Source organism: Mustela erminea, chromosome 12, assembly GCF_009829155.1.
Source record: "Mustela erminea isolate mMusErm1 chromosome 12, mMusErm1.Pri, whole genome shotgun sequence".
Classification (NCBI taxonomy): Eukaryota; Metazoa; Chordata; class Mammalia; order Carnivora; family Mustelidae; genus Mustela; species Mustela erminea.
The window spans coordinates 84,000,732-84,018,114 of record NC_045625.1 but is presented as its reverse complement, the minus strand read 5'-3'; the positions used below and the strand labels follow the sequence as shown (position 1 = coordinate 84,018,114).

General features: G+C 48.2%; 1 protein-coding gene across 2 annotated transcripts in view; it reads right to left on the bottom strand.

The window, feature by feature from the left end:
• Positions 1–15,939, bottom strand: part of KANK1 (KN motif and ankyrin repeat domains 1) — a 195,941-nt gene extending 180,002 nt beyond the window's left edge. The window contains exon 1 of one of the 2 annotated variants that reach the window (XM_032306226.1): positions 15,664–15,939. The gene's annotated coding sequence lies outside the window, so the exon portion shown is untranslated. The remainder of the gene's footprint in view (positions 1–15,663) is intronic. The other variant, XM_032306223.1, reaches the window with a different exon arrangement.
• Between the last annotated feature and the right edge of the window lie 1,444 nt (positions 15,940–17,383).

Below are 17,383 nucleotides of genomic sequence, written 5' to 3'. Positions count from 1 at the left end.
TGTCTTAGGTCACTGAGTATCATGTAGCCTAAGCTGAGAGATGAAACCATAACTTATTTAAAAAAAAAAAACAAAACTTTTAATGATCAATGGAATAATTAGTACCTAGGGCAGCCGAATGAATGCAGAAAGACATGTAGGTCTTACCGCCAGAGAATTTCCATGACCATCTGCAAAACATATGTAATAAACTGGAAATAAGGTCTTTTTCTAATTAAAGTTTTTACTTTATAAATATGTGCTTTAGAAAGAGAGAGAAAACTTCAGTTACTTGACTGACCTTTAGAAAACCGTGTTGAGAACAACGGTAGGTTCCAAGAAGATAAGGTTCAACAGCTCACCCTTCCTAAGACACGTAATTAATCTCTAACTAATTGGGGGATAAAACAAGAATTAAGGTTATAAACTTAACTGGCAAACCAGTCTCCCAGCAAAACAAGGAAATGTAATTGTCTGGGATTTTATGGGATGCAGAAATCAATCCCCAAAAAGTTCAGGTTCATGTTAGCCTTTTCCTATTAGCCTCTGCCTGGAAATCTTACCTATATGAATAAGATCTGAGCCATTAAAACCTAACTTGATGAAAATTACTAGATCTCTCAAACTTTTTTCTAGAAGCCAAAGAAAAACAATGCTTAAAGACTCTTCTCATGGCTACTCTGGTGAGCATATACAGCAAATCATTTAAAAACTTCACTGACAAAGGAAAAATTCAGCACAGTCTCTTGCAAATTTGTGATGGGGCTAGGGCAAGCTGGATGACCAGAGAAACTCCTAACATTTACTAGGACTAAGCTGACCCAAGAGTGGGAGAGAGATAATGCTATACTCTGCCTTGAAAAGTCCTGAATCTGGGGGCCATGGTTCCCTCCACCATGGTTAGAAAGTCCACAGTAATTAACAGGAAGGCTATTCACACTAAGTTCAAATCAAGTTAGGAACGCTATTTCCTACAATTGGACAGAAAGTTACATCCGGAAGGTGTGAAACTTCATGCATTTGGGAAACTTTTATAGTCCCCAAAAGATCCAGGGTAGTAGGTCCCTCGGCAAGGCTAGTTTGTGAGGGATCTTGACAAAGCTTAGCTCAGGAACACTTTGCAAAATGTCAGGGTCAAGCTGATGGGGTGTTTGGAGACAAACGTGAGTCTGACTTTGGTTGTGAGGTAGCAAAGAATTTCCTGGGGACTCCTCTTCCCTGCTTTAAACTGGGGCTAGAAAAAAAATCAGTGGGAGCAGACATTCAGCAGGAGAACACGTGGTAGCATGGAGACCATTTTCTTCCCATACACATTTCCCTTTTAGAAAAACCCACCCGTTCTTAGCCTTGGCCATTTACTGTGGTGCTTCCTACACAACCCCAGCCTCCTTGGCCACAGCTGATGGGATCACAGAATGATTCCTATTCCCAGGGAGAAAAAAGGAGGCATAGGCTAAGCCCAGTCGCAGGGAGGGAGAGAGGGCTAGAGCAGCAAGGTTAGAGACGGGAGTCAGGAGAAGCAAGGCCTGGGCTGCCATTTCCTATCACATGTGAGCTGAAGCAGAGAAAGGTAATCTGCAGAGGAAAGCCAAAGTATGGTGCAAACGCTGGAGACAAGACACCAAGAGTGCCCACAGGAATCCGTTTCCGGTCCTCACTCCCAGCAGGACCGGCTGGGCTACTGTGGTCTGGTTGGTTTCCCAAAACTCCTTGATGATACTGGTTTGTCTAAGTCAGTTTAAATGAGTTTCACTTTTTACGCAGCCAATAAGCCTATCTGTTTTACCGTAAATCCTGAATTATTTATTTTTAAATGTTTGATCTTAATAAACTTCCAAAATGAGGAGGTGGCACCAGGTGTTATAAGCAACTAATGAATCAGTGACCACATCAAAAACTAATGATGGGGGCGCCTGGGTGGCTCAGGTCATGATCTCAGGGTCTTGAGATCGAGCCCCGCTTCGGGCTCTCTGCTCAGCAGGGAGCCTGCTTCCTCCTGACTCTCTGCCTGCCTCTCTGCCTGCTTGTGATCTCTCTGTCAAATAAATAAATAAAATTTAAAAAAAAAAAAAAACAAAAAAACAACAACAACAAAAACTAATGACGTATTATATGGTGGCTAACTGAACATAATGAAAAAAAAAAGTACAATGAAGTAAAAATAAATGAATAATAAATAAATAAATAAATATCTGGGGCGCCTGGGTGGCTCAGTGGGTTCCTCTGCCTTCCACTCAGGTCATGATCCCAGGGTCCTGGGATCGAGCCCTGCATTGGGCTCTCTGCTCAGTGGGGAGCCTGCTTCCTCCTCTCTCTCTGCCTGCCTCTCTGCCTACTTGTGATCTCTGTCAAATAAACAAATAAATAAAATCTTTAAAAAATATATAAATCTTAAATACTTATCATGAGGAATTCTTACAAATGAAATACTCATTTCATCAGCAACTAGGTCAAAGATAGAGAACTTCATCCAGACCACAGAGCCCCTCATGTCCTTTCCCAGTCAATATACCCCTGACCTTAGCCCCCCTGCCCTATTCTTCTATTCACCAGTGATTATTTTTGCCCCTCTTTGAGCCTCATAAAAAGGAAATCATACAGGGCACTTGGGTGGCTCAGCTGGTTAAGTGACTGCCTTCGGCTCAGATCATGGTCCTGGAGTCCCAGGATCGAATCCCACATCAGGCTCCCTGCTCAGCAGGGAGTCTGCTTCTCTCTCTGACCCTCCCCCTTCTCATGTTTTCTCTCTGTGTGTCTCTCTCTCTCAAAGAGATAAATAAAATCTTAAAAAAAAATTTTTTTTAAAGAAATCATACAATATGTACCCTTTTGGCTTCTTTTCCTCAATATAATATCTATAACATTACTCAACATAATGTCTCAATATTCATGTTTTTCTGTGCAGCACCACTTTGTTCTTTTTTTTTATTGCTGTGCAATATTTCATGCATAATCCTGCCACAATGTATTTACCCGTTCATGTGCATTTGGACTGTTTCTCTTAGTTTCTATCATTCCATTAGGAGCGGTCTTGCAAATGCTTCTAGTGCACATATACACTCATTCCTGTTGGACACATATATCCAGGAGGATAATCACTGGATCACAGGGTATGTATTTGTCCAGCTTTTTAAGTCCAAAGTGACTAACCAGTTTATACTTCCACCAGCAGTTAAGGAGAGCTTTTCCTGTCTCCGCTAATATTTGGTTATTAGGGTTGGTTGGTTTTAATTTGAGCCATTTGAATATGTGTTGTATTTTATAGTAGTTTTAATGTGCATTTTCCTGATGACTGGTGATATGGAGTACCCTTCTCCCATTTTTAAAATGAGGTTTTGTTTTTCTTGTTGATTTGTAGCTGTTCCTGACATATTCTGGACAAGCCGCTGATTGGATATATGACAAATACCTTCTACTTTGTGACCTGCCTTTCCACCCTTCATGTATGCTGCTAAATGAAAGTTCTTCATTTTAATGAACACAAGAAAAGGCAAAACAGTGCATGTTGCTGTGAGAAAAAGACCCAACCTCTGGGTCCCCACAGTCACTGATTTAAGAAAAGCTAGGTAGTTAACGGAATGGGACCCAGCTTTTGCACAGGCCTTGGACTATGAATACAATGTCACTCTCCTCACTCCCCCAAAGCTGCAGATACAATGAGTCACTGATTCAACACCCAGCAGTGTTGCCCACAGTTTATCAACAGTATTTACGCATTAATCTTAGAAACATTATTCTAGATGATGAATGGCTTGCACCACTTCAAAGTCCCATGCCATGTTTCCAGCACAGCTCTGCGGAACCAGCATTCGTATGGAGACATTGCTCGAAGAGAAGTGCAGAGCACCAACTTGGGGTCCCAGGAACGCACCTCATCTCTCCCCATCCCAGTGCCTCCAGAGACTAGTACCCCAACCTCAATCACCCGGGATCCTGCATAACCACTGAGTTTCCTTGGCTGGGGCAGCAGGCAGGGCAACAGGCTTCCCAAGTGATGCAGATTTCAACAAAGCTCGGGCGAGGCACACATGCCCATGACCTGGTGGATCAGCTTCGCTTCTCTATATAATACATCTTGTTACCCCCACATCACAGGCTGAGACAGATGCTCTTCCTCGGGCAAAAGTGTGGAAGACCTCGCAGAGAGGAGAAGGCACTGCTCGGAGTCGGGGCCCCTGCGCCTGTCTCTGCCCTTTCGCTTACTCCCAGGGTTCTCCGCTCCACTGTGCGCTATCTGGGACCGTAACCCCTTCTCTACTCCTCTGGCCCTGGGCAAACAGGACACGCTTTTATGATGCTCTTTCAGGGAGTTTTAGAGTCAGGACATACTGTATCTTAGACCTGCTTCCCTCTGTATTCCCTCCCTACTTCTCTGCCTTGCCTCCCCTCCGCCCCACACTCACCACCCAAGACACACTTAAGCACCACGGCAGAGTAAGATTGTTTCCTTTCAGACACAAGGAGGCAGAGGAAATAGACCCTGGCAGGAAGTGTAAGGCTGGGACCCGGCAGCCCAGGCTCCTGACCGCTGCCCTGTGTGGAATCGGATCCCTTCAATCTGAGCAGTCCAAAAACAAAGGTAAGAAACAGGGAAGGACGTGGGGGAGAAAAAGCTGCGCTGGGCCATCGAGGGTCAAGGAGAGAAAGAGATGTTGAGGACCAAACACAGCTTCCAGGGACTCAGCACCCCGAACCAGCCTGTGGGTTGGTTCTGTGGGTAACAGCTTCAAGTCGGGACTCCGATCAGATCCACAGGGAAGCACGGTTATTTGGTCAAACGGGATGTGAGGCTAGAGGCTCATAACACTTTTTCTTTGAAAGAAAAAGTTCCCAAGAAAACGATTCCTAAACTATAGAAATGCCGTGCCCTTAAACGGTATTTCCCCACTTGCTGGCAAAGCTGATGGACAGGAAAAAAAATGACACCCCCATCCCCCATTGTAGTAAAGCTCCTTTCTCTGATGGTTCTGGATTGGCTCAAAGTCCTCCGGGTCTTCTTACTCATTCCTGACTTCAGGAGGTGAGAAGCTGGCACACCCTTCCCAGCCCTTCCCAGCGAGCCGCTGGCGGCACCCAGCCCGGCACAGTAGCACTCTGTCTCCCAGTGAGAGACACTTTCTCTGGAAGGTGTGAAAGAGCTTTATGAGCGCAAGGGATCTGACTAAAGGAAAAGCAAGTCCTTCCAATTAGGCTCTCCCAGTTCCCGTGATTATCCAAACAGTAGCCTTTTGTTTCTAGGGGCTGGCTAAAATAAGCCTAAAAACAAACAAAAAGAGACAGTTTTCTTTCTCTATGAACCTAAAAATTGATTAAAACGCTCCTAGGGGCGTTGCAGTGGCTCAGTCCGCTGAGTGTCCAACTCCTGGTTTTGGCTCAGGTCCTGATCTCGGGGCCATGGGATCGAGCCCCGCGACGGGCTCCCTGTTCAGTGTGGCTGTGCTCAGGGCTCTCCCCTCCCTCCCCCGCTCCTTCCCCTGCTTCCTTGCTCTCTCTCTTTCTAAAATAAATAAATAAATAAAGGGAATTTTAAAGATAATAATAATAAATAAAAGTAAAACTCTTTTTAAAAAAAGGGGGGGGATCACCTATGGAAAGCTGTATGTCCCACCTTAACACTGGAGTCATTCCCCAGAAAGGGGGGGGGCGGCGGGCGGGCCAGGAAGTTCTTCATCTTTGAGCATCTCACCTCTTCCTTTGGCTACTGCCTTTTCCCCTACTTTGGTGCTGCCCTACTCTGCATGCCTTATCTCTATTTTGTGTTGAACTTGCTGCTTTTTTTCACACTGAAGAGATCACATGGCCCCAAGAGCCATAAATAAATGGGAATTGAATATAAAAATTGAATATAAAAAAATTATTAAAAAATTGAATATAAAAACTTTCCTGACAAAACAGAGACTTTCCTGACAAAACAGAGTCCACTGAACTTGGGGAAGGTACCTTATAGGATCCCCGTGCCCCCAAGTTCACACACACACACACACACACACACACACGTGCAGGAAGGGTGTGTAGGGAGGAACAGCAGAGAACAAAACTGGGCTCAGACGGATGCCTGGCTGGGGAGGGGAGTGGTACAGCATGCCACATCTTGTTAAGACAAAACTCTTTCCAACCAAAATGCTTCGACTATAGCTGCTGGAATCAGAGAACTCCTTATTACCTAAGGATCAATGAGATACCAGACCGTGAGCCCCTCGACCACCGCCACAGTTGATGGGTCGGACCTCCATGCAGATCTGGCAACTTCAGTATGTGGTGGATATAATTAAGCATGTTCATTCAACAAACAGTTCTGAATGCCTACAAAGTGTGACCTAGTCGTTCTTCTATTTCACGACGACTCCGTAACTAGCCCCCGCTGCTGTTCCTCAGGCAGGTGCCTCCCATCCACCACGGGCCCTTCTCCGCTTTACAAACAATTCTCAGATCCCACTCCAGAGCCACAAGGACTCCCCTTCCTCCTGCCAACAAAAACATATTGGAACACAAGTTCACGTGACTTCATGAAAGGATTCGTCTTGAGTTCCCTCAACTTAAAAAATAATTTGGGCGCCTGGGTGGCTCAGTTGGGCGCCTGGGTGGCTCAGTGGGTTAAGCCGCTGCCTTCGGCTCAGGTCACGATCTCAGGGTCCTGGGATCGAGGCCCGCATCGGGCTCTCTGCTCAGCAGGGAGCCTGCTTCTCTCTCTCTCTGCTTGCCTCTCTCTCTACTTGTGATCTCTCTCTGTCAAATAAATAAATAAAATCTTAAAAAAAAAAAAAAAACACCTAAAAAAAAAATAAAAAAAAAAAAAAAAAAAAAAAAAAATAATTTAACAATATACAAAAACTTCCACAGCAGTCAACTATTTGAATTGTATCTCCTAATTGTTACTGAAACCCCACCCAGGCTAAGAAACTTTGAGTTGCAGGAAGTAAGCTTCCATGATCTCTCTTCCAACCTCCTCTCCTTGACAGAGATCCTACAAACTGTACCCCACCCCCAACACCGCTCCCGAACGTAACCCTGAAAGGGAATCCAAAGGTGGGTCTCTGGAGGCAGAGAAATCTTCTGCTCCTGAGGTCAGAAGCCTGGGTTTTCTAAAGACCCTTTAGGCCATCCCACCCAGGATTTAATCTTGCCACCAACAGGCCAAACAGTACCACAAATACCTTAGAGGTGCTGAAGACAAACAGTGCCTCTCCCTTGATCAGCAACGCCCCAGTGATATATAATGGGGAGAGAACATTTGCACCAAGTACAAAGCGGGGCTGCATTCCTAAAGAGGGATTCGATCCTCAAAAAGAAACAACGGAGAAGATAAAACGGGCCCCTTAAACGGAAGCTGAGGGATGAAATTTCAAAAGGAAATAAATCAAAACAAACGGGCATATCAAATCATATTCAGTTTCATCCAAACCACTTACTGCATTTTCTTAAACATGGCAAAAATTCCTGGCCAAATGCAGAGCATGACTTAGACAAATTCTCCTACAAAAATGTCGCAGTAAATGCCAAAAACCAGTGGATTGACTTAAATCAGCAAAGTTCAAACGGTAAGATGACACGAGCAAAATCCCAGTTTTCAAATATATCGAAAGCCTTAATTCTCAGAACTGGTAGAAAGCATTCGTAAAGTTTTGTTAACTTTTACTAAGAGCCCATCTCTTGCCACGCATCTCCTACCAAATGAGAGGAGAAAGTCCCATGAGAACGGAATTTTACAGCATGGAGAGAGAGAAGAGCTAGACCAGTCAAAAAGCTGACATATAATCTCTAGATGAGTCTTTGAACTAGTCTAATGGTGCGTATCTCGCTATGCTCTGACATACAGTACAGCACATGTTACAGGAGCCCTTTTTGGGGTGCTCATCTTCATCAGTCTGGGGAATTCAAGAACAGGTACTGACCTGCCGGCTAAAACAAGACAAAGGGCAGTGACAAGCATCAGAGCCAGTGGAACTCACACAGCACCACGGGAATATCCGTGATACCCCGCTCTGGCCGTCTCTACCACAGCAGACCTGTGAGCGGTCCGGCCACCAGCTCCGCTCCCGGGTGTGCGTCCAACACAGCTGTATACACACATCGGCCAGAACACGGGCGCAGACTGGTTTGTGACAGCCCTGTCCGTGCTGGTCCCAAGCGGGAAGCGACCCAATGCAGGTCTCTAGCAGGAGGGGTCACTGGTGGTACAGCACACCACGGGACACAACAAACCAACCACAAGAACACATAACACAGCACGGAGCAATCTGGCCAGCAGAGCCCGGAGCAAAGAGAAGCCAGACACAAAAGGGTACACACACTGCGATTCCGAGGGTTAACCTTCACACATAGACAAAAGTGACCTAGGATACCACAGGGTTACCCCGAGGGTGTGGCTCTGTGTGAGGGAGAAGAAATGAGACAGAATTTGATAGACAAGTGACTCAGAGCATCACCTAAGAGGGACAATCAGCACCTCTAAAAAGGGCTACCCTTAAGCAGTTACTTCTACAGGAAAGAGCAGTTCTGTTGAGAAGGGTGGAGGAGAAAGGGAGAGGGGTTGGCAGGGGAGAGGAGAAAGAGAAAGAGGGAGTACGAATTCAGCTCGATTTCGACCTTTGCTCTAATCATTTTTTCATATTTTTCCCAAGGTCAACAGTGAACAAGTCAGAATCACCAACAAAATCTGAACAAATTCAGCCAGAAACATAGTGCAGATATCAACACATTCACATTCTTCCCTCTAATGAAGCCAAAAATTATATAAAAAGGAGTTTTATCTGCAATACACGACAATGTAAACCAAGAATGGAGGTTTTTGTGTGCTTCTCAGGAGATCAGATAATTATAAAAAGGGATTAGTATGTCTTCTGAGGGTTAAACTAAGCCCCACTTCTCAATTCCATTAACTAATTTAAAAAAAAAAAAAAAAGCCAACCTTCCAACAGAGCCACAGGGTTCCTGACACTGTCTGAAATATGTAACTGTTTCCAATTAACTGATTGCTTCTGTAATGAAAAAAGCATGAGCATACTTAGTTCTGATAGGTCCTTCTGGTGTATGTATCCATACACAAATATACAACTCAACAGTGTATCTGTTTGAAGATTCCTCATCAGTGAGAACGAATTCATACTTGAAACATAAAGCTCAAGGAAGAAAAAAGCAAACAGGCATCCAAAAGCCAAAGAGAAAATAACTGCAGCTTTAGGTCACCTGCTGTGCGCCTCAGGGGACGTGCTCCCCAGCAATTCACACATCTAGCGAGTGGAGGGTTTTTATAAGAGCCTCTCTGTTAGGTCTCCTCTTAGTTCTGTTCTTTTCTACTAAACACACACACACACACACACACACACACACACACTCTCTCTCTCTCTAACAAATCTCGTCTCTTCATGGCCTTGTCAAGTACAGAATGGTTTATTTAAAATTATAAAGGTTACTGAAAAAAAGAGAATTAAAAATAACAAGATAGGGGCGCCTGGGTGGCTCAGTGGGTTAAAGCCTCTGCCTTTGGCTCAGGCCATGATCTCAGGGTCCTGGGATCGAGCCCCACATCAGGCTCTCTGCTCAGTGGGGAGCCTGCTTCCTCCTCTCTCTCTGCCTGCTTCTCTGACTACCTGTGATCTCTGTCTGTAAAATGAATAAATAAAATCTTTAAAAAATAATAATAATAATAAGATAAAAATAATCTAATAAAATTGGAAGGCGGAGGGGAGAGGAAGAGAGGAAAGATGGGGATAATACTAATTCCCTTTCTTTCTTGGCAGGAATGAACGGATACTGCCAAATTTGTTAAAATCAAGGGTACATGATGGCAGCTGGCTGCAAATCTGCTGACAGTCTTCCCACTGAGTGGCAGGTCCATGTCCCCTCTCCCTGAGTCTGAGCAGGCTTTGTGGTGGACCCAATCAATAGAGCCTGGTGAAAGGAAAGTCATATAACCTCTGAGACTAGGTCATAAAAGGCCACAAAGCTTCTAACTGGTTCTCTTGAGGCACTCTAGCTCAAGTGAATTGTATCTGATCATCTGGAGACTATTTGGGGATGAGATTAACATTTTAATCAGTGAACCCTGGGTTCTTAAAATACATATTTTTCTATGAAAATACATACATCCTATTTGTTCTGTTTGTCTAGAGAACCCTGATTAATACATGAGGGAAGCTGGTGGCCATGTGAGTAGTCCAACTACCGAGAACCATCAGGCTGAAGCTGCCATGCGTAGTAGATTCTCTGGGCAGCGATCAACACTGAGCCAGCCCTCCAGCCATCCCTGCCAAGGAATGGGACACGGCAGCAAAGCCTTCTAGGACCTTCCAGACCACCCTGTTCACCAGGGGCGTGCTACACAGAGACCTCACCACCACAAGGAGAAGCAGCCAAGCCCTGCCTGAATCCCCGACCCACAGAATCCAAAATACCATGAAACACCTGTTCAAGCCACTGAAGTCTGAGGTCATTTGCTCAATGACAACCGCCAAAAGAATTAAAAATGGAAAGAGTTAACAGCAACACCCGATAAGAGACTGTAGCTGAACAGGGATCAGAAAGGAGCCCTTTAAATGCTTCTTTGTTTAAATGCCTCTTTGTTGTTTGCATTATTCTATGTCCAAATACTATCTCAGAAATTTAAACAATTAAAAATTAAAGAAACAACAGTAAATGTGTTTAGCATTTATGGTGTACCAAGTAGTCTTCTAAGTGCTCTCTATGGTTTGGGTTTTCGTTTAAAGATTTATTTATTTGAGAGTGAGTGAGCAAGTGTACAGGAATGGAGGGGCAGAGGGAGAGGAAGAGAATCTCCAGCAGACTGAGCTCGGAGTTGGACGCAGGGCTGGATCCCAGCACCCCAAGAGCGTGACCTCACCCGAAATCAAGTGCTGGACACTCCAAATTCAAGAGCTGGAGGCATGCCAGCACCCCTCTATCATTTCAACTCACTTAATTCTCAGGTGACTCCATGAGGGGAGTGCTTTTGTTACCCCCTTTTTATAAATCAGAAACAGAATCACAGAGAGGTTCAGTAACTGTGGCAAAGATCACACAGCAAGCAGCACAACCTATATTCAAATCAGCCAGTCCGGGTCCAGAGCTACAATATTTCCACACAGATCATCAGGCTGCCTCAGCAGCGAGAAGTCACTGGACAGAGAGCATGATCTCAAGCTGCCACTCCCCTGAGTCTCCAAGAGCGTGACCGACCAAATATTACAGCCCGCTCTACCAGACTGCCTCGCTGCTTCTAAAGCTGGGCGCTAAAATGCAATGCCCTTTGCTCTAATCCCTACCACGTAATTTTTCAAGGCCCAGTCTCCTTCAATATCACACAAATCTCTCAGCATTATTTTTTTCACCCCTTACATTTCCAGAGCCATTACTAGCAGATAATCCCATCATTTTGCCTCCTACCACAATTCTGTATCTTTCTACCTCCCCGCTCGCCATGAACTCTGCCAGGGTCTAAGTCTCTGAATTGCCCCCACCAAGCCATGTGTAAAATAGAAACGTCATTATTATTTACTAAAGGCAAACTGCTACTGGCTTATTCTACATGCCAGGTGGTGAAGCAGCCTTTAACTCAGGCAGAGTTTTGCTGCATTTTGAGAGGAAAGAGTGCGTTTAGAGCCATAGCTAGGCAAAGCAGCAGTCCGCTACATGGTCACCTTTGGCAAGTGTTCGTGATCGAACCCCAGGATGCTGACTTGAAAGTAAAAAAGTTTTTGCCCTAAAAGCGCTAATTACTTTTTCTGCCTTTATAGTAGTTCACCGATTTTCCCTCTATTCCAGAGAAAGAAGACAAAGACCAGCATCATTTCCACTGTCCAGGATGGCCTGTGCACGGTTCAGCTCTCTTCGTGAGATAACTCAGTGGTGTCTTCTTCGGAGAAATCTATTCCCTTGCCAATTTCTAAGGATCCCCTAGAGCTCAGCTCAAATCTTACTTTTCAGGGAAGCCCATTCTAACCATTCAGGCAAGAAAGACCGCTCTGGATTCAGAACTCAGAGAAATACTCAATATCTGGAAAATAAACGAAACACTCCTTTGTCACATGTAAGGAATCTGCCTAGCTGGTGTTCTTAATTTTTCATACATAATTTCCGGACAACCAGCAGCTTAATGGTGTGATTCCTCTGGTACTCCTGAAAAGTCCCAGCTTAGTACTGTGGCAAAAAGCATCACATAAAGAAAAATCATAGGTGACTGGCAAATGAAATTACAACAGTCCCATTTACACTACTTAAAAAGCAGGTATCGGGGTCAACTTCACCGTTACTTTGAAAGCAATTTAAACCATTAGGCAGATGCCTTTTTGCGGGTAACATATTAGCAATTTATAGGTTACTTTAATTCTATACTAGATTCAAGGATAAGCTGAGGTCTGCCGGTGGTACTTTAACAACGGGTCCAGAGCCATAAAAAAACAAAGACTCTAGTTTATGAAATGATCCCAAAAAGGGGGGGGGGGGATGTATGCACAAAGATGGTTTCTTTAGCAATATACACCAGTTCAAGTCCAAAAAAAGTAATACTCATTTCTAATGCTGGGGGCACTAGTAAATGGAAGCCTGTCCATGGGATTGTGGATGTGTGCAGGAATTAGAAAGTTATGGAGATTGAAACAATATTAAGACAAACAAAATACCAAATTGACTATTAGGATATCATACAAACAGAAGCCGCCATGGAAAACACTAGAAGTGCACACAACTAGAAAAATCCATCTGCTAGACTGGGACACATACGGGTCACCCTTCGTCCATTTGTGAAACTCTGTAGATTTATCGTTCTTGCAGTTTAACACAGGACAGAACTCTCACATGCTGCTAGTAGAGTATTGACCAAACGACCGCTTGGAAATCTGTTTGGCACAGTCTTCCAAACTGAACAGTCTAGAACTCACAGTGCCGCTTCTGAGAACAGACCCTAAACAAATGTGCACAGTTGTATCAAGAAGTGTGCTAGAATGTTCACAGCCACACTGCTGGCCATGGATAAAACGTGGAAACCATGTAGATGCCCATCAACCCTAGAATGGATAAATTACTCGAGGGCACAGTCACACAATGGAATATTGGACAGCAAAGATAATGACTGGATCAGAGCCACACGCGACATGGCTGTATCTCACCAGCGTGATTTTGACAGAAAGAAGCCAGATTGAAAAACACACAAACAACATGTACTAGAGGATACCCTGCCCACAGAGCATGAGAACATCCAAAACTGATCTATGGGTTGGGACAGTGGTTACCGTGGGATGAGAAAGGAATGGGAAAAGAACAGAAGGGGTCTTCTGCAGTCTGGCAACCTCCTGTGCCTTGATCTCAATGCAAGTTACAAGTTTATGTTCACTGTGAAAATGCATCATATTAGACATTTACGACTGGCAGGTGTTATATAGTTTAACAATTACTTAAAAACAAGACAAAACAAAACAATAGAGATTATAAGCGAAGTCACCTATGCAACAGAGGCATAAAATGTCCCGAAACATTCGAAACCAACCTAGCTTCTTTGACTGCAGGGCAGAAGTATGGAGGTGGCTGTCATCTGGCCGGCTGCAACTCTAAAATGAGACTTTTACAACATGCACAAATAGTCCAGCAAATGCCTGAGTGACGTGTCTGTAATTTTTCCCGGAGATTCCCCCTTGCTGCTTCTGAACCCTCATACCCTACAGGCCTCCCCTCCCATCTGCACAGCCCCTGTCAGCCCTTCACCTACCTCCTCCTCCATTCCTTGAATTTTCTCCAGCTACACCCCTGGCCACCCTCCTTCTCCTCCTCTGGACGAGGGGGCTAAGGCAAGAGCACATCAGCTCGTGGTACTATGAGTGAGCAAATACTGACTCTCACAAAATGAATCTAGGTCTTGACTGTATCGATTCCAGGGGCCATTTGCCTGTGGTTTATTTCTTTGGGGGCCAGTTTGGATGATTTAAAACAAAACTATTTTTTAAACATTGCTCCTTTTCTGCTCTATCATCTCCACCCCCCCCTCCCCGAAACACATACACACACACACACACACACACACACACACACACACAAAACAGAACTCACTTTTGCTGGAACTTCAACTAGAAGGGTTCATGCACTTGACAAAGTGCCCCCAAAGCACCCTTGTGCCCCCCAGGGGATAAAATGCATTCCTCCTGTGATTGTGTTTGAAGGAGACCATCATTCCCCCACGGGGCAATTCTCCTGCATCCTTAGACACTAATCTCACCTGAGACAGCCCCCACTTATTCTTCAACTGCCTCATCAGCAGCACCTTCCCCCAAATCCATTAACTGAAGAAAGTCTGAAGTTAATAATCTCTCCGTTTCTAATTCTATCTCTATCTTGGGAAAACCTCCTTAAAATGAAGGAGGAAGGCTGGGCGAGGTTGAAATGAGGAGACTCTTCATGGGGACGGGGGGTCTTTTGGGGGTGATGAAAATGTCCCGGAACTAGTCGTGATAACGGTGTAACTTAGTGAACCTATGAAAAACCATGGAACTGAGCAGTTTACAAGGGTAAATTGATGGCATGTTTATCGTATCTCAATTTTAAAAATAAACACAACGTGACAGTGCCCCACTCCTTAGCAGAGAAAGTTGGATGAAAGGAACATTAGCCAATGAACTGAGCACCTCCTAAAAATCAAGTTGACTAAACCCACGAACTAAAAAAAGAGGAAGGGGGTTCTGATTTCCACCCAACTCAGAAATGCGTGGAATTAAGTTGGGACCAGAAACTGCACAATTACACAATTACACTGGATGATTACCCTTCCTTGTTAGTCTCAGGGCTGTCGTGCTGATGTATTTCATTAATTAATACGACGAGACGAACCTCGCAGACATGAGGTGCAGACAGCGAGCACTGGGGGACGCCACAGATTGATCGGAACGCGAACTCGGCCGAAGCCCTCACCCGTCACCCCGGTGCAGAGCCGCTCCCGCCGACCCGCAGGACCCCGAGAGAAGCTGCCTCCGAAAGTTCCCCGGGGACCCAGGTGGAGGGGGCAGAGTGAGCAGGGGGCGGTGGCAGGCTTGAAACTGAGCGCAGGATTCCGTAGGTTTCTGCCCGAGTGGCCCCGCAGAGGGGACGTCGGGGACCAAGTCCGCTCAAGGGCGCTCGCACCCTCCGCCGACCTGACGCCGCGGACCGCCCAGAAGCCGACCGCGCTGTAGCCCGGGTCGCGTCCCGGAGGCCCCGGCTCCCCCGCCCTTCCCCCACCCCCCCCGACCCCTCTGACCCCAGCCGGCCGGAGCCATGTCGGAGTCGACGGAGGGCGACCGAGGCCACCTGGCGCTCTGGGACACAGAGATAAAGAGGTCGACCGCCAGTCCCCCTGCGGAGCGCAGCCGAGAACTTCAGCCGGCGCCGCCTCGGGGAGGGTCGGGCACCCCGTCCCGGGCTAGTTCAGGGCCCGGGGGACCCTCGCGCGGCGCGCCCGCCACCCTCCCGTCCCCAGCCCGGACTTTCCCGCGGCCGCGGCGCGCGCCAAGCAACCTCACTCGGACCCGTCCCTAGGCCCGCCCCGAGGCGGCCGGGGGAGGCAGGGCGAGCGCGAGCCCGCGGGGCTGCCCTCCGCCACCGCTACGGCCGCCGAGCGCCCCCGGCGCGCGCCAAGTTGGCCGGCCCGCGCCAGGGGGTCGGGGTCCGGGCGCCCCGCGCCCACCCCGCGCGGCACAGGGCGCGGCGCAGCCCCGGCTCACTCACCTCCGGGCGCGCTCCCCAACCTGCGGCGCCCGCCCGGCCGCGGCTCCCGGACCTCGGCGGAGGGGGCGGGGCGGAGAGGGCGGAGCCGGCCCCGCGTGCGAGCGCCAGAATTAAACCCCGAAACGGACTGCGGCGCTCCGGGCCCTGCCGCCGCCGCAGGGGCCACCGAGTCCGGGGAGGCGGGCGAGCTTCGGCCACGGCGCGGGAAACGACCGTGGCGGCGCCCCGAGGCCGGGCGGGAGGGCTCCCCAGGCGGCTCGGGACACCTCCGGGAACCCCGGCTCTGCGCCGCGCCTCTTTGTACCCCCGGACCCGGCCGGCGGGCTGGCCCCAGTGCGCCTGCGCGCCGCTCCGACTCCACCAGGCCCACGAGGCACCTTCGCGCACCTCCGCCTCACCCCGCCCGCCGGCCCCTGCCCCGAGAGCCGCGATCCGAGCGGCGCCCTCCGCCCGGCGCGCCCGTGCCGCCCACGGGTGCCTGCCTCTCCCCTCAGGGAGCGAAAAAGTCCGCTCCACCCCGGGGAAACCTGAGTCCGTTCCCACCTCTCGTCCCCGCCCGGGAGGGATCACGGCTAATACCCGCCGCCAGCGCCTCTTCACTGCCCCCTCCCAGCCCTCCGCCCAGAAGCTGCGCGCGTGGGGTTGTTTCCCGGCCCCAGGGGAGCGCGCAGGGCTCGGCTTTCCTGCAGGTGCCTGAGCCGGACGCGCACGGGGGCGGCCGCGGACCTCCCGTCGCCTTTCCCCGGGCCGGCTCGGGGTGGGGGTGGGGCCGGGACGGAGCCCTCGGTGGAGAAGGGGGGACACAAGCGTGTGCAGAAGCGAGCCTGTGCTCGGGGGACTCCGGGGAAGGCGCAGCGCCCGCCTGGGGGAGCGGAGAGCCGACGAGGAAGCCAGACACGCTCCGCTCAGAGCCGTCGCAGCTGGGGGCGAGCACAGGCGCCGAGACTCAGAGACTGTGGCTTGGGTCTTCTTTGCAAGGAGAATAAAGCGGACAGGAGGGCCAGCTTTATAAAACCAAGAAGGGCCAAAAGCAAAAACCCATTAACACCAGTGTCCCGTCACTGGTTTTCTGGAAGGGGCTGGGGCCCTGCTTCTGAGCTCTCCCGCGGAGAACACATCCAGCGGCGCTGCACCCTTGTCCCGGTATGTTTGCAAGTAGGCTACAGGGAAGAGTCATCAAACCCCAAAAAGCAAAATGCTGGCCTTTGGGGCAAAGGGACTGCACGATCAGTGCTTCTCTATGTGTTCAGGCAAAGCACACCTAATTCCTGAAGCGGATGGCTCTGAAATGTTAAAAGGACGGGCAGACGGCGGCTCAAAAATAACGTGGGGCAAGAAAAGTCCATCCGCCCCTTTGCAGCCCCTATGGGGGCGGGGGCAGAGAGCAACCCCCTTCCTTCCGGGCCTCGCTTTCTTCATTGGTAGAATAAGGGTGTATGGGTTCGGTAGATCTTCTCTACCCTCTCTCTGTCTAACGTCTACCATTCTATGCAAACAATCTTTATCCCCCGGGGTGATAGGGAGTAAGAGGGAGAATGAGAGGCAGGGGGCTCCTGCATCAACAGTTCTCTCCACCCTTTGTTTTTCCTTCTTTACATGTAGTCAGTGAACATTTATTCCTCAGGCCCTCAAACGCAGTCAAACCTCATCCGTCAAAAGCAAGGCAGATTCGGGCACCTGGGTGGCTCAGTGGGTTAAGCCTCTGCCTTCAGCTCAGGTC